Raw genomic sequence first — 23,527 nt, forward strand, 5'->3', positions numbered from 1 at the left:
ACAAGGTGTCTGAAACAAAATCTGTTGCTATTTCATATTCTAATGTTGCAGTCACGCTCTAGTTTCTACACTGAGAAGTTGGGTCTGTGTCTTTGTGGGGGGAGGTACACTTTTCTGCTCGCTGCAATGTTCTATGAAGCCACTCCGTGGGCTTGCCTTGCACAACAGTTGAAACCAAGCGGAAAGCTACATTCTTACTCATAATTCTCACGGCCAAAGATCTGTTCACATTTTGGTTTCCTTCAGTTCAAACAGTTGCCGTATGAATATACTAATATGTATGATACTGTCCTTAGAGAGTAGCATGTTCATCCATTCACAACCTCTCCTGTTTGTGTGTACAGTCAACTCCTCAGACAGTGACCTCTTTCTGACACTAACTATTGAAGCCATAAACAAAGTCTGTGCTGTTTAGACAGTTGAAGATAAGTGTAGGTGACATGGATTAATGAGATAAACCAGACCTGAGTGACATGCCAGCTGTATTGTGGGAAAGTTTTGAATCTGTTTAGAGATATGACATGATCTGATTATGATAATCTACAGCATATGACCTGTTCTGCACCACTGTAAGAGAACATTTGAACTACCAGATTAACTATTCCTCAACCCCTTGTAAAATACCATCGAGGTGATGTTTGCACACTGAGTCTGTTATACTTTTCTAAGTGGTTTGTGCAAAGAATGACTATCAATCTAACTGACAAAAGGGCAAGTTAAGTCGAATAGAAAAAAATATGCTAGACCACAACATTATCTCAAAATATTCACACCTCTCAGAGATTTGATGCATTGAAAATATCTATTTCTCAGGTTCTTAATTTGTAAATTATATAGAGTTGGTTCATGTTAACAAGGATGTGTTGGGTGTATTAAACGCCATGTTCTTTCACAAATCAAAGTCTTGGTTATGTTGTGACATTTTGCCCCTAAAAATAGATGACAATGCTACACATAGCGGGTGGTGTGAAATGCTGGCAGTGGCAGGAGATGTCATGATAAGTAAGTAGGCAATGCTCAGAGGGAACGTCAAACACTCCATTTGCCACAGTATGAACCCTGCACGTGACAGCATAATACTCTATAGCATATGTCTTTACACATCCATTGACTAGCCTCAGAATGTCAAAATACTGTATATTCACATACAGTGTAGTGGACATAAATTACATCTTCATGATATTTACTGAACATCGTAGAAATGTTTTCTCAGAATAACTTACTCTTCTTCTTCTTCGTGTGGCTTTCCGGCAGAGTAGACGCTGTGTTGCGTATTGCTGCCTCTCGCAGGTCGGAGTTCGAATTGCACATTTTGGTCAACAAAATAACAATTTACTCCCCAATCCAGAATGCAGTAAAAACTGAACAGCACCATACAGGGTAACCCCCCCCCCGGCGAGTTATTTGAGCCCCTTCCATCTTGGCTCTAGCTTTCTAGTTTTTCTGAGCCCTATGATACTGATGACCCTCTCAAGGCGACCTTGTGCCTGTTAGTATTGCCGGTTGTGTGAGCACAGGCGGTGGAGTCAGCAATACTGCTCGGTAATGCAGAGGAGAGGAGCTCAGGTGTGCTGACAGGTAGTGCTCACGGCCCTCAGGGGCCCCATGGGAAATCAGACACTGTGCTACTCTCACCAAATGAGTGTGTTTACCGCTCGGGAAAAACAAACACACGTACACAGAGGATTCCTGTTCCTCTGTGTGAGTGGAGAGATGAAAATGTACTGAACTACCAGGGCATAGTAGGAGTGAGAGCAGGTATCAAAATACTGTCGTGAACGAGGGTTTTTCATCCCGTGTCGGCCACACAGGGACGGAACCCACGCTTTATGGAGCCAATTTATTTTATACCGACAAGAACATTTTATGAACAATAGTTGTTTTATTGGAACTAATTAAAGGGTATTCACACTATGCAGTCTACCAGCCTGGTCTCAAAGATTAGACGTAACATAGTAAATGTAAAACACTTCAATTGTATGATACGTTACGTTTGGTATGGTTACATAAAACAGATGGTTACTTGAGGCAAAAACGAAAGGTGGGTGGGTGTATAACACGAACATCTAACAACCCAAAGGTTGCGAGTTCGAATCTCATCACGGACAACTTTAGCATTTTAGCTAATTAGCAATTTTTCAACTACTTACTACTTTTTAGCTACTTTGCAACTACTTAGCATGTTAGCTTACCCTAACCCTAACCTTAACCCTTTTAGCTAACCCTTCCCCTAACCATAATCTTAACCCTTTTAGCTAACCCTAACTCTAACCCTAACCATTTAACCTATCTCCTAAACGTAACCCTAACCTTAACCCTAACCCCCAGCTAGCTAATGTTAGCCACCTAGCTAGAATTCGTAACATACCATACATTTGCCAAATTTGTACCATATTGTACGTTTTGCAAATTCGTAACATATAATACAAAATGGGTGATGGACATCCACAAATTAATACATACCATACGAAACGTAACATATCATACTAATTGGACCGACTTTGCAACAACTTTAATAACTATTATATCACCACCAATGCACATCCAAATGTATAATGGATCAAATCAATTATCTAAATGATACAACAAAATGCCAAATCAGAGGACGGTTTGGAGAACAAATTGGCGGTAATGTTTTTTAACCTCTCTCAGTGGGATTATTGGTTTTCACTATGTGTGCCATACTACAGAGAACCCACAGTATAGTGTGTGTTTCTCAACCCCAATGTGCAGTCTCATACACTACAAACACAAAGAATTCACTTCTGAGGGTTTAATGCCTAAATGCAAGAATATGGACGTGAAATTATCACGGGGAAAGAGCAGGGAGTGAAAAAAAAGCCTCTTTAAACCCACAAACACACTGCTTCTGACATGGAAACCTGGCCAAGCCCATGGTCTCCTTTAATCCCAGCTACAGACTGATGCTATAGGTGTGTGTGTGTTCTCCTTTTTAATTAGAATTCTTTCTGCCAAAATATGTGTTTTGTTGTTGTGACCAGCAAAAAAAAATCTAACATCATAGATGGCAGAAAAATATGCAATGAATCAGTGAGATGCAGAGTGCCAAGGTGTCTGGAATCACTATTAATTGAATATGTGATTCTGATGGCTGATATAGTGTAAAACATGACCTCACACTTAGCAACACTATAAGATCATATAATGTACAGAAAACTGTAATAAAGATACAAATATAGATAATAGTAATAACAATGCAAAATGCAAAAATAACACCTAAAGGAAATGACAGGTCTGATTAATCTTTACATGGTTGCTTTTACTCCCTGTAGTTTAGCTCTTATGAAGCTGAAACCCAAGAGGACTGTGCTCAAAGGACACGCAGGTTGACGCTCCCTTTACCTAGAGCAATAATATATCATTACCTCCTCTGTGTGTAGGTAGAAATAAACAGACTGTATAGCAGCTATACAAACAACTTTTATTGCTACTCCAGGGCTTTGCTGCATGTTTATCTGCACCCCCATAATCACAAAGATTGCCAAAGTTGAACTGATTCCATTCCCTACAATTATATAAATGCTGTTTTGAAGTATAAGTGTAATATAGATTATAAATCAATGGGGTGTTTTAATGTAAATGGTGGTGAAATATATTATATTTATCTATTTGAACATGCTTTCTCATTTAATTTCTATAACGTCATATTGACATTAGGGGGTGCTGGAATTCTTCTGAGGGGAAATGTTTAGGAGAGTTTGATTTAAGTTGTGATGATACAGAGAGCTTGAAATGGCATATCATTTTAAGAACTTTATAATTTAAAGAAGGATTTAGATGAGTAGAATAAAGACATCCAATCTAAATCATAATACTATACAATCCACGGTAAAAGTGCATTTAGGAATATTCTAGAAATAATGTTTATTCCAAATGTAATATATATTTTGCATATGACCTTCTACAATATAGTAAATAAATACATACTTCTTCCTTAAGAACAAAAATGCAAATGTTTACATACTGTATTCTACATGTATGTCCATTTGAATGTATGTAAAAGCAACATATTTATATATTTATACATCAATACCAGACATATACTCTGTCCATCATCCACATAGGGTGAATCTAGCATAAAATCTGCTATCTTTCATTCTGTGTATTCCATACAAGCTCAACTCAAACTTCTACCAAGTAACTTATTCAAAGTAAAACTCATGAATTATTTAAGAGAACACATTTCCCCTTGTTTATTTATGTATACATATGTATAAAATATCATTTATTCTAAGAGGGTCTATAAATCAAAAGTATTCCTGGAGAATAACAGATAAGTGAGGTTATTGTGCAATGAGGCCAGCTGGTGGTAATAATTTAATGACGTTTTACAGGCGCTATAAGGATAGAAAACAGATGTGGCATTAAGGATTATAAAGTTGGTAAAACTTTTAACAAGTGAGATGTATTTCGGCAGTACAACAACACAACCCCAGAATAAAAGGAATTTACACATCCTTCAATTCCAAAGCTATCAATCACACGCATGTTATTCCTCTGGGAGCGTCTTTACATGCATATTTATCAGCTCAACATGCTAATTCCCGCTGCTATACGCCCGCCAGGCACGTCTCCAGGCGTGTTTATGACTCATAATTGTTGATATCCTTTGATATATTTCTCTCAACTAAGACATCATTTGGCTTTTGTGGTCTAAAGTCAATGAGGCACAATGACCTGGGCTTTCAATTCAAATTTACAGTTCAATATCTATTATATGCTATTCAGAGCCTGCAGAGGGGCCGCTCAAAGGATAGGAGTTGACAGCAATGTATTGTAATGCACTTTGCTAGGAATACAATAAAGCTCATGTCAAGGTTAGCTATTTGAATTGAGAATATCGGAATAGAAAATTCTGGTTAATAATGGAGATGGTTTCTGCTGCATTTGGTGCTGTAAATGCCCTGGTATTATCTATAGCTGTTTCCTTAAGTATCTCAAATTAAGACCGAGAAAGAATGTGTACCTGGAAGCAACATATGCTAGTATTGCACTGTTAGAAGTTGCACTTACAAACAATATCTTTAGTAGTTTCTCTCCTCCTGCTAAACAATTAACTCAGAAACTTTAAAGGCCTATAAGACAGTGCCATATTGAAAATGCAAGATCATCAGCATGCATTTACATTGCAAAGGAGCATCTATGGCAGATGTATGAAGCATCTCAGCATAAATTCAACACTGTCGTGGGGAGTGAGTGGGAGATCTTTCTCTTTCTCTCTCGGTTCCTCTTTCTCTCCCCCTCTTTCTCTTTCCCGCAGACACCTGCCGCCAAGCGCACACCTCCAGGGAACAAACATCTGAGAAATGCAATTTGAGCATTTCAGCACCACAAAGAGAAGACAAACAATGCTGGAAAAAACGAGGGGAGAAACACGCGCAGATTTGACTCTGGACAAACATGTTGCGTTCCTCCAATTCACAAACGGCCTTGCCACGTTGCACGTGCACAGGTGTGGAAATTCAAGGACAAACTTGATTGCGGCTGTGGCCGTTGTTGTTGGTTTGTTTGCTTGTTTGTTCCATCATTGTTTCACAGGTTGGCTCCTTGAGGGATATAGTCCTTTAGTTTGACAGCAGGAGGACGTGGTTCCTAGGCTGTGAGGACGAGAGTCTATCTTGTTATACATAGGGTTAGAAGATAAAATGGACAAGCAGGGATCGTTGATTCGCCTGCATTCAAGAGCATGCCAAAAAACAGGAAGTGATAGTTTTGGCTAATTCAATGTTTGTCTCTTACACTCGCCTACGTCCCTAGAAATAGGATATACAGTACGTAAGTAAACTGACTGGTGCACACAAACAACAGCCTTCCAAGATTGGGTTTCTTACTAGTTTGGAGTTCTAGAAGTGAGGTTGGTAGACAATAAAAAACTTGTTTCCTCTTTTCAAAAAAATGAAAATATGAAGAAAAAAATGTTAGCTCTAGCTTTCTAGTTTCTCTGAACCATATGATGCTGATGACCCTAATATTGTGAAGAGTTGTTCATTTCCCCCGTCATATGTGAATGTAAAGAACAAGTCACTTGTGTCATGTTTCATTTATAAATGACAAATAATAATAGTGTGGGTGTTATTTAACATAATGTAATTTTTTGCCATCCCCTGCGATGACACTGCTAGAGGAAACATCTTAAACCCACTTAATTCAAATCAACAACAACAACCCAGGTGTGTGAAAAATGGAAAGGCTGGCAGAAATATGAATTATTAATGGAAAATTTAAGTATTATAACAGAAAATCAATGAACATACCTGGCTTAATTAACATGCAAAACATTTTTCCATAATCCAGCACAGTATAATTATGCCTTGCTATTCTGGAACACGTTAGCTTTAGCTTTTTCTAAAGTACACAACACCTGTTTACTTTGTTTGCTTGTTCGCTCTTTTTCCCCACTCATAATGACAACCGAGCTCTTAAATAATATTCAGCCGTGAGTTTATATTGAATCTGGACCTAATCATTTGAAGCAGGATGTGAACTTCATGTCAAAGTTCTGGAATAACATAGTAATATGACTGTTAAGGTAGACTATTAAATAAAGGTAAACCTAAGGAGACTTAACAACCTTTGTTCACCACTGGTTATGATTGCTCCATTAACTATAATCTACATAATAATTCACATTTCCTCTTGCTGCAGGACTATTTTCCTGCTGTTGTCATGAGCCTCTCACTCCACCGGGTTACCACCTTAATTTTCTTCCACTCTGCTCACCACTCTCTCTACTCAGCCTAACTAGCTCCACCTGTCCCTGCTCTGCTCTGCTCTAATTACTCTGCCAGCTGCGCTGCATTACCCACTACCTCTACCAGTATTTTAGGCCCTGTCTTTCAGCTCTCCGGTGTCAGATCGTCTGCAAAGCTCACACCCGGAACCTGTTTGCTCGCGCTTCTGGCTCACCCTGGTTTTGTGACCCCGGACCTGCCTGAATTTTTGGATACTCTTCTGCCCCAGGAGATCCAGACCTGCTTCTGCCATTACGACTCCTGACTACTCTTCAATCCCGGTAACTCTGACCAGCCTTCTGCCTTGCTACTACGTATTTTGGATTTCCCTTGAACTGTACTGCTGCCTTGTTTCATTCCGCCCTGTTGTGTCTGTGTCTCCCCCCCCCCAGGACTTCTGGACCACCCACCACCGGCTTCATAGGACGCATCGCTGCCACTGGGGGGGGCACAGACCCAGCACATTGGACGGGATCCCTATTACCCCTGGAGCCTTCATTCACTCCCTACTTCCCTTTTCCCTTAAGTTTTAATAAACTTTCTGGTGTGACGCAATTGTGGTCCTCTGGTCGTCTGTCTGAACCGTGACAGTACGATCTGACCATTATGGACTCAGCGCACACTTTCCCCGACATGGAAACCGATGAGCATGAGCAGCAGTTCCAGCAGCAGCAACAACAACTCGCCATGATCATTCAACTCCTCACCAACCTTACCCCAGCCAGTCTGCCCACCAGCCCTGCCCCCGAGTTACCTGCCCCGGTCATTGCAGCCGCTGCTCCGGAACCCAAGATTGGAAACCCCGAGCGGTTCAACGGCGATTCAACCCAGGTCCGGCCATTCCTGACTAGCTGCCGACTTCAGTTCTCCTTGCAGCCAAGGACCTTCGCCACGGAGGGGGCTAAAGTTGGGTATGCCATCACTCACCTGACGGGCCGAGCTCGACTCTGGGGAACAGCAGAGTTCGAACGTCAAACCCCCGCATGTGCAACCTTCGACCTGTTTGCTGAGGAGATGCTGAAGGTGTTTGACCTGGATTCCCCAACCGCAGAGGCGTCTCGTGAACTGTTCAGTATTCGACAAGGCAGACGTACAGTCGCAGACCATTCCATCGACTTCCGAACCCTGGCTAGACGAAGTTCTTGGAACACACCATCGTTGGTGGACGCGTTCTTCCATAGTTTGGCTGACTATATCAAGGACGAGTTGGTCTCCCATGAACTGCCTTCCACTCTTGATGAAGCCATCGCACTGACTGTCAGGATCGACAGAAGGATACAGACCCGTCGTCGTGAGAGGGGGCGCCAAGGTCCACCTACTACCGGCATTCGGAGAGATCCGACTGGGCTCCTGTCATCTACTGCCACTCACCCAGGTCAGCTTGATCAGTCTGAGCCTATGGAGATTGGGCGAGCCTCTCTCACTCCTGCAGAGCGCCAGCGCCGCTTCACCTCAAACCTCTGCCTCTATTGTGGAGGTGATGGACATCGTGTGGTAACCTGCCCTTTAAAGGGTCGAAGCTCACCGGGCATAGGGGGAGTCCGGTTGAGTTCAATGACCATCCAGTCCTCCGACCGCAAACCCCTGCTGCAAGTTCACCTCCGCCTCTCTGACTCAACTCACACCCTGGCTGCTCTGGTGGATTCTGGCGCCGAAGCCAACATAATGGACATCAAGCTGGCACGCCAACTGGGACTGGAGAACCTCCGTTTGACACCTCCTATTCCTGCCCGGGCACTGGACGGACACTTACTCGGATCGGTCACTCATGTCACGGCCCCGGTCTCGATGGGTCTGTCCGGAAACCATCAAGAAACTATCCAGTTTCACCTGCTCCCCTCTCCAGGCCAACCCCTCATCCTGGGTTACCCATGGCTCCGCCGGCACAACCCTCAGCTCGACTGGGTGACCGGGGTGATCAGGGAGTGGGGAGAGGACTGCCACCGAACCTGCCTGCTTGCTGCCGCACTACCCCCTCGGCCAGTACCTACTAACTCCGCTCCTGACCTCTCCAATGTCCCAGAATGCTACCATGGTCTCAGAGAGGTGTTTAACAAAGCAAGAGCCACATCTCTGCCCCCTCACCGACCGTACGACTGTGCCATCGACCTCCTCCCTGGAACAGCCCCTCCTAAGGGTCGTCTTTATTCGTTGTCTGCTCCTGAAAGAAAGTCCATGGAGGACTACATCAATGGCTCTCTGTCCGCAGGATTAATCCGTTCATCTTCATCTCCTGCTGGTGCTGGCTTCTTCTTTGTGGGGAAGAAGGACGGATCTCTTCGCCCCTGCATCGACTACAGGGGACTCAACGACATCACAGTGAAAAACCGTTACCCTCTGCCTCTGCTCACCTCTGCTTTTGAGTTGCTCCAGGGAGCCACTGTTTTTACCAAGTTGGATCTCAGAAACGCTTACCACCTAGTGCGGATCCGGGAGGGAGATGAATGGAAAACCGCATTCAATACACCAACAGGCCACTACGAGTATCTGGTTATGCCTTTTGGCCTCACCAATGCTCCTGCTGTGTTCCAGGCTCTAGTGAATGATGTACTGCGGGACATGTTAAACAAGTTTGTCTTCGTTTACCTGGATGACATCTTAATCTACTCCAGAAACCTGTCTGAACACACCCGCCATGTCCAGCAAGTCCTTCATCGTCTTCTGGAGAATTCCCTCTACGCCAAGGCAGAGAAATGTGAGTTTCACGTCAAGACAGTGGCCTTCCTGGGGTACATAGTGGCAGAGGGAAGTATCCAAATGGATCCTGCCAAAGTATCAGCAGTCACTTCATGGCCAGTTCCGGAGAACAGAAAGAAGCTGCAACAGTTTCTGGGGTTTGCTAACTTCTATAGAAAGTTTATCCGGAACTACAGTACCGTTGCTGCCCCTCTCACTGCTCTAACCAGCACCAAGCAACCCTTCACCTGGACCCCAGCAGCCGACAAAGCCTTCAGTACCCTCAAGGTGAGGTTCACCTCCGCTCCCATCCTCCAGATGCCTGATGTGGACCGGCAATTCATTGTGGAGGTGGACGCCTCGGATGTGGGAGTTGGTGCTGTGATTTCTCAGTGGGCTGCGGAGGATAGGAAGCTCCATCCCTGTGCCTTTTTCTCACGTCGGTTGTCCCCCTCTGAGTGCAATTACGACATAGGGAACCGTGAGCTGCTGGCTGTGAAGCTTGCCTTGGAGGAGTGGCGTCACTGGCTGGAGGGGTCCACCATTCCATTTCTCGTTTGGACCGATCATAAGAACTTGGAGTACATCCGCACGGCCAAACGGTTGAACTCCAGGCAGTCCCGCTGGGCCCTGTTCTTCACCAGGTTTAATTTCACTCTGTCATACCGGCCTGGATCACGTAACACCAAGCCAGACGCCCTCTCCCGTCAATTCCAGAAGGATGACACCCCCTCCAAGGACCCTGTGTCGATTCTGCCAAGTCCCTGCATCGTTGCAGCTCTGACCTGGGCTGTTGAGGAACAGGTGCTGGAGGCTCTCCGTAACCAGCCAGGTCCCAGCACTTGCCCAGCTGACCGCCTTTTTGTCCCCGAAGACCTGAGGTCCCAGGTCGTTCAGTGGGGACATGACTCCCGCCTAGCTTGTCACCCTGGCTCCACCCGCACTTACAACCTGCTCGCCCAGAGGTTCTGGTGGCCCTCTCTGAGAAAGGATGTACGGGAATTCGTCCAAGCCTGCCCCATCTGCAACCAACACAAGTCGTCCTGCCAGCCCCCAGCCGGATTGCTGCAGCCCCTGCCTGTGCCCAGACGTCCCTGGTCTCACATCGCCCTTGACTTTGTCACGGGGCTGCCCCCTTCAAGGGGCATGACCGTCATTCTCACCATAGTTGACCGTTTCAGCAAGATGGCACACTTCATTCCCCTCCCCAAGCTCCCAACCGCCAAGGAGACCGCCCAGGTGGTCCTGGAACACGTCTTCCGGATCCACGGACTGCCAAAGGATGTAGTTTCTGACCGTGGTCCACAATTCTCCTCCGCTTTTTGGAAGGAGTTCTGTCACCTGCTGGGAGCCACAGTCAGTCTGACTTCCGGATTCCATCCCCAATCCAATGGGCAGTCAGAGCGGGCTAATCAGGAGCTCGAGAAGGCACTGCGATGCATGACTTCACGCAACCCCCACTCCTGGTCGCAGCAATTGACATGGGTGGAGTACGCACACAATTCTCTGATCTGCTCTGCCATCGGTATGTCCCCTTTCCAATGTGTTTATGGATACCAGCCTCCTCTATTTGCCAGCCAGGAAGAGGAGGTTACTTGCCCATCTGCACTTGCTTTTGCCCGTCGATGTCGCCGCACCTGGTCACAAGCCCGAGCCACACTCCTCAGATCCGTTGCCAGCTACACTACCGGGGCCAACCGTCGGAGAATTCCTGCTCCCACCTACCATGTTGGTCAAAGGGTGTGGTTGTCATCGAAGAACCTGCCACTCAGGGTGGAGTCGCAGAAGCTGGCACCTCGGTTCATTGGCCCATTCCCTATCATAAGAGTGATTAGCCCAACTGCTGTCCGGCTCCAACTGCCTAATTCCCTGAGGGTGCACCCCACTTTCCATGTGTCTAAGATTAAGCCCGTCCATGAGAGTCCGCTGGTCCCTGCTGCGCCTTGTCCTCCTCCTCCACGGCTCGTCGATGGTGGTCTGGTTTACACCGTCCGCCGCCTGCTTCGGTCCAGACGGAGGGGTAGGGGTCTCCAGTACCTCATTGACTGGGAGGGCTATGGACCTGAGGAAAGGACCTGGGTGCCAGCTAGTCGGATTGTGGATAGGACTCTCATCACCGCTTTCCACCAACGGCATCCTGATCAACCTGCAATCCGTAGGGGCCGCCCCAGAGGGGTCCCTAACCGTCCTGCCCGCTCGGCTTCCTGTCCTGTGCCTGATCCTGTCTCGGGACCTGTCCCATCTCCCGACCACGGCCCTCCGGCTTCCTCCGAGGATGAGGACGTTCACTCGGACCGTTCGGAGGAGTTCTAGCCCTCCTCCGGCTCCCCTCCTCCCGCCCGGCGTGGTGTTGCTCTTGGGACTTCTGGGGCCGTCCCTTGGGGGGGGGGTTCTGTCATGAGCCTCTCACTCCACCGGGTTACCACCTTAATTTTCTTCCACTCTGCTCACCACTCTCTCTACTCAGCCTAACTAGCTCCACCTGTCCCTGCTCTGCTCTGCTCTAATTACTCTGCCAGCTGCGCTGCATTACCCACTACCTCTACCAGTATTTTAGGCCCTGTCTTTCAGCTCTCCGGTGTCAGATCGTCTGCAAAGCTCACACCCGGAACCTGTTTGCTCGCGCTTCTGGCTCACCCTGGTTTTGTGACCCCGGACCTGCCTGAATTTTTGGATACTCTTCTGCCCCAGGAGATCCAGACCTGCTTCTGCCATTACGACTCCTGACTACTCTTCAATCCCGGTAACTCTGACCAGCCTTCTGCCTTGCTACTACGTATTTTGGATTTCCCTTGAACTGTACTGCTGCCTTGTTTCATTCCGCCCTGTTGTGTCTGTGTCTCCCCCCCCCCAGGACTTCTGGACCACCCACCACCGGCTTCATAGGACGCATCGCTGCCACTGGGGGGGGCACAGACCCAGCACATTGGACGGGATCCCTATTACCCCTGGAGCCTTCATTCACTCCCTACTTCCCTTTTCCCTTAAGTTTTAATAAACTTTCTGGTGTGACGCAATTGTGGTCCTCTGGTCGTCTGTCTGAACCGTGACAGCTGTAGCAAACTGGCTCAAATTAAGATCCTACATCTGTATATAAAGATCAATCTCAGTCATTGATTGAAGAAAACAGGGGTATTTACTGTAACATGTCTAGTAATCACTGATTAACACTGACACTACGTGTGTGACCAATGGCACTGAGCAAGATTTCCCATCATTCCTGAAGGAGAATGCAGAACAGCTTGAGCAGGCAGGACTGGGATTTTTTGGCAAGTCCAACTTTATCAGCATAAACACGCGTTAACGAAAACAAACACAACCCAGACTGCTAATTACCACTTGGTTGGACCTCTGTCCCTATTCCTCATCATCAGAGTCAAAATGGCCACTCTCCACCACCCCCTCGCCACCCAGGAACATGTAGGAGACCTGTACCCTAAGATACAACCCTTGCTGCACAGAATAATACGTTGACACATCTGTACCCCCAGTGATTTTTCAAACCCATTATTTCCCATGCAAAGTTACAAATTACACAAGTGACACCAGGCTGGTATCTTCCGGGCCATGTGGCCTGAACCAACGCCAAATCCGACACCACTAATTGTAGTAATTGCCTAAGCCCAGCCAACACTTTTCATTGGTCCGGAGCCTGCAATGTCACCGAAAGCTAATGAGAGCTAAATAATGCATGTGAACCCCTCTAATTGCACCATTTCTCATTTTGGTTACCAATTCTGGAATCAGAGGTGGGATGCCAAAATATTGTTGGTAATCATTGTTGTGCTATATATCAATACCAAGCCAAATCTATAAGGTAGACAAAATATGTATAGAGTTGTAGCTGAATCAGGCCTTGAAGCATTGCCTTTTCTTTCCCTGGACTGTATGATCATCACACCACATGTTATGGCCTAAAAAAAGGAGGATATAATACTATCATTTTGTATCATATGATTAATACAGTGTTACAAAATAAAAAAAATCCTGTATTGTGAGACTGAAAGCAATCAATTCAGTGAAGAATCTAAACTTAAACATGCCCACCATGGGTTAATATAGCACTGTATTTATTCTAGATGTGCCCGTTGATGCATACAGTATCATCAGGTAACCAGTCTATTCTGGCATATGCCACCTGGGGGTGGGCGTGTGTGTGTGTGTGTGTGTGTGTGTGTGTGTGTGTGTGTGTGTCTGTGTGTGTGTGTGTGTGTGTGTGTGTGTGTGTGTGTGTGTGTGTGTGTGTGTGTGTGTGTGTGTGTGTGTGTGTGTGTGAGAGAGAGAGAGCGTGTGTGTGTGGGTGCGTGCGTTGCTTCACTTCTGGACGGTTTCCCATCTCAGCACACACCGGCCACCTCTCCGCCTAGTCCTATCAACAGGGAAGCTGTAATTTAGCAGTAAATTCAATCATCCAAATAGCTGAATATTTAATGGTATTAAAGCACAGCCTAAAAGAGATGTATTATTTATTTACTCTCTATAGTGTAACCTCTATTCAGGCAACATCAGGTGGTCCTGTAAATATAGTCCATCTAACACACATGTTAAATTATTGACCAATAATCTATCATAATTCATGTCACTGAAAACGTAATAATGCTCACCAGGCCAGCACAGTTCTCTCCCCCCTGTGACCCAAACCTGCACAGGCGGAGCCCAGTGCCCTACAGTACCAAGGTGGTGCCAAGGTTGATATACTGGGAAACATATCAAGCCTGAGAGATTAGTTCTACAGTACCGTACCTGTTAAAGGACATGACGCTGTGCTCTTTTGTGGTGTTTACAATAATGTGAGGCATCACTATTGCCTCAACGCACAATACCATCAAAGCACATCTGTAGTTTCACCCTCTCGCGTTTAGTGGGAGATACAGTACAGTTCAAGATATAGCATGTGCATTCAGGAAAAGAAAAGCAATTTAAGTAGCTGGTTTAGTGGCATGATTGGTAAGATGTTCTATTCTAAAGACGGTATGTTTATGTACTCTCTCTCTCTCTCTCTCTCTCTCATTTTGCATCATCATGATGATGTGACTGGTGATACTTTGCTTCTTGAAACTCCAATATCTTGAAAACCTGACTGCAAAAAACATTTTGGGACTATATCAACAGTGGACCCAAAAAAGTTTCCCTTTAAGAACACAGCAACACATTTTTCATATTGTTGGCTCTGGGTTTCAAACCAGCAACCTTTTGGTTACTGGCACAATGCTCCTACCTTGAGGCTACATTTATATACAGTGTTTTATTCAAGCATCTTGATAAAAGCACTGTACTGTATAGCTTGGTTTACTGTAAGTGTTACAGTACTGTCAAGAGGACAGGACTGCTCTCTGTGAGGATATGACCTCATGTACAGTATGACTTCAGTGTTCTCAGATACTAAATGAATGGGACATTAGATCTACAATATAAGTTGGCCTGTACAATGATCACACAATCGTGTTGTATCAATACAATGTCAAGTCGCATAATCATCTTAATCAAAACAATAGTTGTCAATACAACTAATGCAATAATACCAAATAGGCTAAAGAATGTTACAGGCAGAAAATGTTTCAGAATTTTAATCACATTATAAGATTTGAGCTATATTGTAATTCGTCAGGGATAAATATTCAGTAGCCTATTTACAAGACAAATATAGACAAGTACGAGAAAAAAACTCACAAAAATATTCAATAGGATTAACAAGAGCATAACTTAAATGCTCCGTGAGGTGTCATCGATAAAAGGATTTGAAATTATTCATCTCCATAAAATGAACATCAAGATTGTCATACCATCATTGTATTATACTGTATCAGCTTTATCTGCATGTCAATCTAGCCAAATCAAAATCGGAGCTGTGTTTTTCCGTCTTGTTGTGTATTAACACACGGTCTGCATTTAGAGTGTAACAACCAGATTACTTAGTCCCCTCAGGTTACTGCTCTTTTAATAATGGCTGCTACTAAAGTGACGAACTTCCATTGTGCTTCAACCAAAGACACAATGTCATCTTCAATTAATAATCTGCAATCAATTGGTTGGATTTGTCACAAAATTAGTCGACATGGGATTCATTTTTATTTTCAATCAATAGGCTATGATACAATCCCAATAGACTGTCACTGAGCATCTAATAAGCCATATATGAGTTACATTTAGTGTTGGGTATTTTATGTAGGGGGAGTTATAGCATTATTTTCCCCTTGCATGTTCAGGTTTGGGGGTCGAAGACTATATATGGATCCACATTCTATTTGATGTCATATTTGCCTAATCCTATCCCAGAGCAGCTATGTCATGCAATTTGACAATGTTCTGCACCAGCTACTAGTAGCACATTGTTTCTAGTATGTTTTGTGTCATATAATGTGTGAACCCCTTATCCGAAGGCACTTGCTGTGGCAAACCAAATTGTTATTACATACATCGGAGGAGGCCGTGGAATTGCCAATACTGAAAGAGAGTTGCTTTCGATACCTGCGTTGGATGATCATTGGATGTTCAAATGGTTTACATCCATATTGTAGTTGTATATGTTTACAATCCTTTCCCAATGACTTAAAATATTATCTGGAAGTAACTGCTACTGTATGACACAATGGATCTAACAAATCAAATAATTTGACTGCACACAAAAAAGATGGAACACTTAAAGGGGAATAAATCCATGCATACAGTCATCTGTAAGGGAAACACAGCGAAGTTCTTTGCAGTTGATTGCTAAATCATACATTAAAACAACAATTTGATCTAAGCCCCTGACAAGTGAAATAAATGTTCTGAATAATTTCACCAAAGAAAACGTTTCTTGTTAATTTGGGGCTAATTATAGTCGTGGTAGTACAGGGAGTTGGTAATTTAAGCTCTTGGGCGCCGCTTGTCACAACGACTCCTTGAAGCTTCAGTGACTGCCACCAATAGTGGCACACTTACTTTATAAAAATTTGCCCACAATCAGCAGAGTTCAAAGGGAATCCTGAGCGCCGCTGGATTATGGAACCACTGTCATAGTACAATGACTCAGGCTTTGTGGAAAGAAACTACACCATCCCAAATCACATTGGTCAAATTACACTCTTTGTACGTTATAAAATAATAATACCAGGGGTTTCCCTGACTATACTCTTGTCGTTTTCCTCTGCAGGCTGAACACAGATGATATTAAGAGCATCAAACTGTGTGTTGAAAGAGCATAAATTACAGACAAGAGTGCAGAACTTAATGAGCCAACACGAAGACCCTCATAGGCACTTACTGTCGCTGAGCTCAACGCTATCGAGAGGATGCAGGTGAGAGCAAGTGGATGCGAACATGTGAGGGTTGAGAATACACTGTGTGTATATGACCACATGTATCAGCAGTAGCTTGACACAGGATTGACCAACCCAAACCTTGACATGGTGCGTGTACTATACAGTACCTAAGGTCACACCAGCATCTTTGGAGGCAAAAGCAATCACCTTCTCAACCACTAAAGAAATAGTGTGTTCCAAATAGGGGATTGAGCTCCTGACAGCTTTAAGAGAGAATACAAAGGCAGTCTCATGAAATGAACAGCTCTTGTAAGAGACCCTAAAGGTAGCACTTTGGCACGCAACAGGCAAACAAGTGGAGCTCTTGGGAGTTGTGTAGGGAGAGGTGGACCTTGTTTTGTCTTTCAATTCAGCACTACAGTGGAGCACCACATTGAAGGGCTGACAGTGGCAATATGTTCGCACACAGAGTGCCATAATATATCTAATGCCTTTCAATGCTTCCAAATATAGTCATTTTGGATTCAAAGAGGGCACAAATAGTTTGGTGTATCTATACCAACATGCATGAATACTTCTTCATTTGTCCTTATTAAGGTAAAAAGGTGGACTCTTCAACTATGCCAGGCATGGCATATAATTAATGAAATCTGAATTCATTCGTTCATTCATTTTTGCAAGTCCAGTCATTCTTCTGGAGCATCTGCTTCCGTAAGAGTAAGTGTGACAGCTGTTTGTCTGATTGGACACTGAGCAAGTGTTCCATTTGCAGTTTGCATGCCGTGTTGCGAAACTGATTTTGACACATTTCAGTGCTGAGGAATGTCTAGTTAACTGCACATATTGTGCTTTGGCCTTTAAATTTAAGAGCTAAACAATAAGATAAAAGAGGAAAACTCCAAACAGATGAGGAGCCTCTTCAATGCAGATGTATGAAATATGAGTGGGGGAAAAAGTATTTTGAACGTGACACATTTTCTCGTCTTTTGACACAAATTCTAAAAACTGGTGACAAATTCAACTCGCGCTTTAAAACAAAAGATAAACCAGGTCAACTGAAAATTCCTTGCGGCTTTTTATGTCTCTCTGTACAGTATGCATGTGTGCGTGCGTGTGTGTGCATGTGCTCAATTGCACCAGTTGTGGTCATTTTGAGACGGTTTTATCTATAATGACCACAGTCCAACTGAATGGAAAATGTGTTTGTCCTGTAGCAGCCTACTTTCCACAATGCTCATCCTGTCAGTGTCTTTTTATTTACTCCATGTTCACGTCTGCAGGTAGCGTTTCTGTACAATATTTAAAGGCATCACACATGCTGCCCCACTACCCCCCACTACCCCCCAAGTGGGTCCCTGCCTGGTGTTTCAGCTCTGAATAGCATTACCATCAGTCCAGTGTAAATAACAAGAAGTGGCAACTCATAAATAGTTAATGATGCAAAAAATCCATGAGGCCGATCCCTTGGCTTTTGCAAAGACTGCACCGCTGCCGGTTGCTGAATTCCTGGAGGGACTTTGGGGACGCCCACTGTTGGTTTGAATCATGTCGCATGGTGACGATTCACAGAGCGATTAGTAACAGGTGGTAAAACGCCACTGCAGGTTATTCAAGGAGGGCTGACATCACAGAGCTAAAGATACCAGTAAGTGTTTGCACTGAATATCAATACAGACAGCCATGAAGATAAGAGCGTGCAAGTGTAGCACATCGGGATGTGTGAAACATACCCCTCAGCCTGAAGTGTCCCCACTTGCGCCGCTGAATTGCTAGCTTTTTGCATGGTGCCGACTGGTAAGATGCTTCAGGAGGGCGGTCAAGTGTGCTAGCAAGGCAGAGGTCCTGGGTTCGAGCCTCGTGTTAGCTGAATCAGGAGGAAGTGGTACTCGCTAAGCAGTGGTGTAAAGTAAATAAGTAGAAAATACTTTGAAGTACCACTTAAGTAATTTTTTTGGTATCTGTACTTTACTTGATTATTTATATTTTTATCAACTTTTACTCCACTACATTCCTAAAGAAAATATGTACTTTTTACTCCCATATATTTTCCCTGACACCCAAAAGTACTCACTTCCTGTTGAACGTGGAACGAGGAAGAGCTCGGATTTGTTGTTTTGAAAGGTTTGTTGTTTTGAAAGTGTATTAGGAAGTTCTTAGTAGGTAGCTAACTTTTTAGTTTGGATCCCGTGACAAAGTTGGCATCAGTTGCTGGGATTGCTAGTCTCTGTCTAGTGATCCTGCCGACCAAGGATGGGTCTGAGGAGCTATTTGACGTTGCAGCTAGCCTAGCTGCTAGCTAGCAGCATATAAAGCTAGCAGGGTTTTCTTGAGGGCTTGAACGCAGCCTGAAACGCGATTAGCCATTGTGGCTGGGACTGCGGATTGTCCCGGGTTTGTGGCTGTCTAGATCCCTGCTGTTTGTTGTTTTCAATCTTCCCTGTGACCTGCCCTGCCTGGATCTGCGAGGAGTAACAACGTAACCTACGTTGCTAGCTACCATGACAAAGACCAAAGCCGGCGGGAGTACCGTTGACGAGGACAGTGGTGTCTCTCTATCACACGTGAAGGATCTTATAAACAAACAAAAAGAGTTCTACAAGTAGTTGTTACAACAACAAGTACTGGTGGATTTGACTAATAAAATAATGGATGACCTGACCAGAGATGTCCAGGACCTATAGAACAGTTTGCAGTTCTTCCAGGGTCAGCTCGATGAGTTGAAACAGGAGAACGGCAAGATTACAGCAATCTGTAAGGACTCAGTTCTGTGTGTGAATCCATGATAACAATAACGGATAAATCTCGAGGGACAATCAAGGCGTAACAACATGGTTGTGGACGGAATTGCAGAATCTCCACATGAGACCTGGACGGAGTCTGAGGACAAAGTGAGGGAAATAATCTCTGAGAAATTGAAGATGGACCACAGGGAGATTGAGGTGGAGTGCGCCCACATGACTGGAAAACCCACCACCGGCCCAGGTGACAGGCCCAGGCCGATAGTGGTCAAGTTCCTGAGGTTCAAGGACAAGGTAGCTGTTCTGGAAAGAGCCAAGACCTTGAGAGGAACGTATATCTTTCTCAACAAGGACTATCCTGAAGCTGTGCGCCAGAAGAGGAAATAACTTATCCCAGCCATGAAAGCTGCCAGAGCGCGTGGGGACATTGCTTACATCCGCTATGACAGGCTCATTGTCCACCCTCCCTCCCAGAAGCCTGGAAGGGATGAGAGAGCCAAGCCTATGGGTTCGTAGCTTCAACCCCGCAGCACACACACACACACACACACACACACACAAACACCAATTGATTAATGGACTACTGAATGTATATTTTTTTATCTTGCTTTGTTTGCTCTTTTCAATATTATGTCTATCTCTGATAAGCTACCCAGGAAAGGGCTGAAAATAGAAGAGACAGGAATGCTTATGGGGGAGGTGTTGCTGCATATATTCAGAGCCATATCCCTGTAATGCTTAGAGAAGATCTTATGTCAAGTGTTATTGAAGTGTTGTGGTTGCAGGTTCACTTGCCACATCTAAAACCTTTTCTTTTGGGGTGTTGCTATAGGCCACCAATTGCGAACAGTCAGTATCTAAATAATATGTGTGAAATGCTTAATAGTGTATGTGATGTAAACAGAGAGGTCTACTTTCTTGGGGACCTGAATGTTGACTGGTTGTCATCAAGCTGTCCGCTCAAGAGGAAACTTCTTACTGTAACCAGTGCATGTAATCTGGTTCAGGTTATTAATCAACCTACCAAGGTGTTTACAAACACTACAGGAACAAGATCATCCACATGTATCGATCACATTTTTACTAATACTGTAGAACTTTGTTCTAAAGCTGCATCCGTACCCATTGGATGCTATATCCAGGAAAGCCAAAGTTCCAACACCTGGGCCTAAAATAGTGTTTAAGAGATCATACAAAATATTTTGCTGTGACTCATATGTGGATGATGTAAAAAATATGTGTTGGTCTGATGTGATTAATAAGGAGCATCCAGATGCTGCACTTGATGAATTTATGAAATTGCTTCTTCCAATTATTGATAAACATGCACCTGTTAGGAAACTGACTGTTAGAACTGTTAAGGCTCCATGGATTGATGAGGATTTGAAAAACTGTATGGTTGAAAGAGATGGGGCAAAAGGAGTGGCTAATATGTCTGGCTGCACATCTGACTGGTTGACTTGAAATTATGTGCCTAAACTCAATAAAAAGAAGAAGAAACTGTATTATGAAGCCAAGATCAATGATATAAAAAATGATGGGAAAAAAACTTTGGAGTACTTTAAATGAAACTATGGGCAGAAAGACAAATTCAACTCCATATTTCATCGAATCAGATGGCTTATTCATCACAAAACCATTTGATGTTGCCAATTACTTTAATGATTACTTCATTGGCAAAGTGGCAAACTTACTCAGGAAATGCCAACAATGAACAGTGAGACATCGTATTCATGCATAAAAAAAAAACAAATAATGAAAGAAAAGCATTGAAAGTTTGAATTTTGTAAAGTTAGTGTGGGAGAGGTGGAAAAATGATTGCTATCGATCAATAATGACAAACCTCCTGGCATTGACAACTTAGATGGAAAACTACTGAGGATGGTAGCTGACTCTATAGCCACTCCGATCTGTCATATCTTTAATCTGAGCCTAGAGGAAAGTCTTTGTCCTCATGCCTGGAGGAAAGCCAAAGTAATTCCTCTACCCAAGAATGGTAAACCAGCCTTTACTGGTTCTAACAGCAGCCCTATAAGCTTGCTGCCAGCTCTTAGTAAACTGTTGGAAAAAATTGTGTTTGACCAAATACAATGCTATTTCTCTGTAACCCTAACCCATGCTTTTAGGGAAGGGCACTCAACATGTACTGCACTGACACAAATTATTGGTTGAAAGAAATTGATAATAAGAAGATTGTGGGAGCTGTACTGTTAGATTTCAGTGCAGCCTTTGATATTATTGACCATAACCTGTTGTTGAAAAAACGTACATGTTATGGCTTTTCAACCTCTGCCATATCATGGATTCAGAGCTATCTATCTAATAGAACTCAAACGGTTTTCTTTAATGGAAGCTTCTCTAATGTCAAACATGTAAAGTGTGGTGTACCACAGGGCAGCTCTCTAGGCCCTCTACTCTTTTCTATTTTTTCCAATGACCTGCCACTGGCATTAAACAAAGCATGTGTGTCCATGTATGCTGATGATTCAACCATATACGCATCAGCAACCACAGCTAATGAAGTCACTGAAACCCTTAACAAAGAGTTGCAGTCTGTTTTGGAATGGTTGGCCACTAATAAACTGGTCCTGAACATCTCTAAAACTAAGAGCATTGTATTTGGTACAAATCATTCCCAAAGTTCTGGACCTCAGCTGAATCTGGTAATGAATAGTGTGGCTGTTGAACAAGTTGAGGAGACTAAATTACTTGGTGTTACCTTAGATTGTAAACTATCATGGTCAAAACATATAGATTCAATGGTTGTAAAGATGGGGAGAGGTCTGTCCGTAATAAAGAGATGCTCTGCTTTTTTGACACCTCACTCAAAAAAGCAAGATCTCCAGGCTCTAGTTTTGTCTAATCTTGATTATTGTCCAATCGTGTGGTCCAGTGCTGCAAGGAAAGACCTAGTTAAGCTGCAGCTGGCCCAAAACAGAGCGGCACGTCTTGCTCTTCATTGTAATCAGAGGGCTGATATAAATACTATGCATGCCAGTCTCTCTTGGCTAAGAGTTGAGAAGAGACTGACTGCATCACTTCTTCTTTTTATAAGAAACATTAATCGTAAATTGTTTGCATACTCAATTTACACAGAGCACTGACACACACACTTACCCCACCAGACATGCCACCAGGGGTCTTTTCACAGTCCCCAAATTGAGAACAAATTCAAGAAAGCGTACAGTATTATGTAGAGCCATTATTGCATGGAACTCCGTTCCATCTCATATTGCTAAAAAAAACAGCAAACCTGGTTTCAAAAAACAGATGAAGCAACACCTCACGGCACAACGCCTCTCCCCTATTTGACCTAGATAGTATTGATATGTAGGCTATGTGTGCCTTTAAAAATTGTTTTATCTAGTTCTGTCCTTGAGCTGTTCTTGTCTATTAATGTTCTGTATTATGTCATGTTTCATCTTTTGTGTGGACCCCAGGAAGAGTAGCTGCTGCTTTTGCAAATGCTTAGCAGGACAGAAAATTGGTCCAATTCACGCACTTATCATGACAACACGTGGTCATCCATACTGCCTCTGATCTGGCGGACTAACTAAACACAAATGCTTTGTTTGTAAATTATGTATGAGTGTTGGAGTGTGCCCCTGGCTATCTGTAAATAAAAAAACAAGAAAATCATGCAGTCTGGTTTGCTTAATATAAGGAATTTGAAATGATTTATAAAATGTTTTTATTTATTGTTTTTTTAAATTTAAGTATACAGTTGAAGTCGGAAGTTTACATACACCTTAGCCAAATACATTTCAACTCGGTTTTTCACAATTCCTGACATTTAATCCTAGTAAAAATTCCCTGTCTTAGGTCAGTTAGGATCACCATTTTATTTTAAGAATGTGAAATGTCAGAATAATAGTAGAGAGAATTATTTATTTCAACTTTTATTCCTTTCATCACATTCCCAGTGGGTCAGAAATTTACATACACTCAATTAGTATTTGGTAGCATTGCCTTTAAATTGTTTAACTTGGGTCAAATGTTTCGGGTAGCCTTCCACAAGCTTCCCACAATAAGTTGGGTGAATTTTGGCCCATTCCTCCTGACAGAGCTGGTGTAACTGAATCAGGTTTGTAGGCCTCCTTGCTCGCACACGCCTTTT

This window comes from Coregonus lavaretus, assembly GCF_964263955.1.
Source record: "Coregonus lavaretus genome assembly, chromosome: 3".
NCBI classification, from domain to species: Eukaryota; Metazoa; Chordata; class Actinopteri; order Salmoniformes; family Salmonidae; genus Coregonus; species Coregonus lavaretus.